The following is a 2,818-nucleotide window of genomic DNA, read 5'->3' as shown; positions in this document are numbered from 1 at the left end:
GGTCAGCTAGAGCTGCTAGACTCGTGGTCTGAGTGCGTTGCTATATACCCTCCCCTCTTCTTCCTCTATTCCTATGTAGAACATACGAATGGCACTTGCCGAGTGTCCGTGGCTGGCGGTAAGCTATAAGCCCGCACTCAGGATAATCAAAAGTCAGAAATTAATTCTCTCTCGAAAGTACAATTAACTCTCTCTCTCTCTCTCTCTCTCTCTCTCTCTCTCAAGTCAGCAATTAATTCTCTCAAAAGTCAGGAATTAATTTTCTCTCTCTCTCTCTCTCTCTCTCTCTCTCTCTCTCAAAAGTCGACAATTAATTCCCAAAAGTACAATTAATTATCTCTCTCTCTCTCTCTCTCTCTCTCTCTCTCTCTCTCAAAAGTCAACAATTAATTCTCTCAAAAGTACAATTAATTCTCTCTCTCTCTCTCTCTCTCTCTCTCTCTCTAAGTCAGCAATCAATTCTCTCAAAAGTCAGGAATTAATTCTCTCTCTCTCTCTCTCTCTCTCTCTCTCTAAGTCAGCAATCAATTCTCTCAAAAGTCAGGAATTAATTCTCTCTCTCTCTCTCTCTCTCTCTCTCCCTCTCTCTCTCTCTCTCTCTGCGTCAATGAGCTTTCATGTCCCGACGCCAGAGAATTTTCAAATTAGTCGATCAATCTTCTCTCGCTCTCATATCAGCCTTTCAATAACTCGATACTGGTAGCCTACCAGTGATAAGATGAACTCTCTCTCTCTCTCTCTCTCTCTCTCTCTCTCTCTCTCTCTGTTTCTTTATTCTGTAGTAATAACAACGTGGAAAGATGTGTTTTTATGTCCATTGAAACAGGGTGATTTTTTTCCATTCTCTTTTACACTATTCTATCTTATTTGAAAAACATTACCTAATGTCTTTATGATATTGGCCTATCTATTTTTAATATAGCTCAGTTTATTGATAATTAGATTCTCGTCTTCACATTTCCATCGTATTTGATCCACATAAATATTTTTTATGAATGAATAGGCCTATAACGACTCAAGAACTTGCTGTACTTGACAGTATATTAGTCACAACCTGGGGTATTATTGCTGTTATTTATATATATATATATATATTATATATATGTATATAACACCTGGCATATGCAGTGCATGTGTATCCATGTTGTTTTTTATTTCAATATACAACCTTTTTCATTAGTATTTTCAACATTGCATTTCATCCTTTCGCATAGACCACATATCTTTAGTTACGTAATTATTTTTCTAGTAAAGTAAAGGAACAAAAGAAACTTATTTTGTCTTTTATTTGATTTTTGTTAAAAGTGTGTTGTAATTGTATAGACTAGATTGCTGAAATATCTTCAAATTGGTTTGAGGGGCAAAATTAGAAAAGGAATTCAGCTATTACTATTATCTGTTGCCCTTTGCCAATTAGAAAAAAAAAAGCGTAAATTTTCTTTCAGTGATCATATACACATTGTTAATGGACTTCCCTTGTAAATAGACTACAAAATTTTGGGCAAACAGCAGGAAAAAACAAGCAATAAAGATATCGATTGTAACGAATATTGTAGAATTGTAAACCGTTTATGTAGCCTACAATAGTTAGACTGGTAGACTACCCATACTGTCCATGGAATGAGAACTACAATAGTTAGACTGGTAGACTACCCATACTATCCATGAAATGAAATTTGGACTATCCACAAGTTCTTAATAACGAATATTTGAATGCGTTGACTCTAGTTATCAATTCTATAAATTTAAAAGAAATTTTACCTTAAATTTATGTATTCATTTCAAGTATAGTTCATTGATAAGCCCCCCTTTTTTATACCATACGTTGTATAATTGGAATACTGTGAAATCTTAGTTTGGTGACGCAAAAGCGATAAAATTTATCACTCCTACACCAATGGAAACTAAATTTCCGGTAATGCTTTTTAGATATTTGAACCTCGTTAATTGGACCCACTCCTGTGGATAGAGATTGAAATGGCGCCCATTTCATATTTGAACCTCGTTAATTGGACCCACTCCTCTGGATGGAGATTGAAATGGCGCCCATTTTCATATTTGAACCTCGTTAATTGGACCCCCACTCCTGTGGATGGAGATTGAAATGACGCCAATTTCATATTTGAACCTCGTTAATTGGACCCCACTCCTGTGGATGGAGATTGAAATGACGCCAATTTCATATTTGAACCTCGTTAATTGGACCCACTCCTGTGGATGGAGATTGAAATGGCGCCAATTTCACATTTGAACCTCGTTAATTGGACCCACTCCTGTGGATGGAGGTTGAAATGGCGCCAATTTCATATTTGAACCTCGTTAATTGGACCCACTCCTGTGGATGGAGGTTGAAATGGCGCCAATTCATATTTGAACCTCGTTAATTGGACCCACTCCTGTGGATGGAGGTTGAAATGGCGCCAATTTCATATTTGAACCTCGTTAATTGGACCCACTCCTGTGGATGGAGGTTGAAATGGCGACAAATTCATATTTGAACCTCGTTAATTGGACCCACTCCTGTGGATGGAGATTGAAATGGCGCCAATTTCATATTTGAACCTCGTTAATTGGACCCACTTTGTGGATGGAGGTTGAAATGGCGCCAATTTCATATTTGAACCTCGTTAATTGGACCCACTCCTGTGGATGGAGATTGAAATGGCGCCAATTTCAGATTTGAACCTCGTTAATTGGACCCACTCCTGTGGATGGAGATTGAAATGGCGCCAATTTCAGATTTGAACCTCGTTAATCGACCCACTCCTGTGGATGGAGATTGAAATGGCGCCAATTTCACATTTGAACCTCGTTAATT

At 37.6% G+C, this 2,818-nt stretch overlaps 1 protein-coding gene across 1 annotated transcript in view; it reads right to left on the bottom strand.

Annotated features, from left to right (window-relative positions):
- Positions 1–2,818, bottom strand: part of LOC137630397 (uncharacterized) — a 56,363-nt gene that overhangs the window by 48,195 nt on the left and 5,350 nt on the right. The gene's annotated exons all lie outside the window — the stretch shown is intronic.

The sequence above is a fragment of the Palaemon carinicauda genome, chromosome 38 (assembly GCF_036898095.1).
Source record: "Palaemon carinicauda isolate YSFRI2023 chromosome 38, ASM3689809v2, whole genome shotgun sequence".
Lineage (NCBI taxonomy): Eukaryota > Metazoa > Arthropoda > Malacostraca > Decapoda > Palaemonidae > Palaemon > Palaemon carinicauda.
This window is presented reverse-complemented; position numbering and strand designations above follow the sequence as displayed.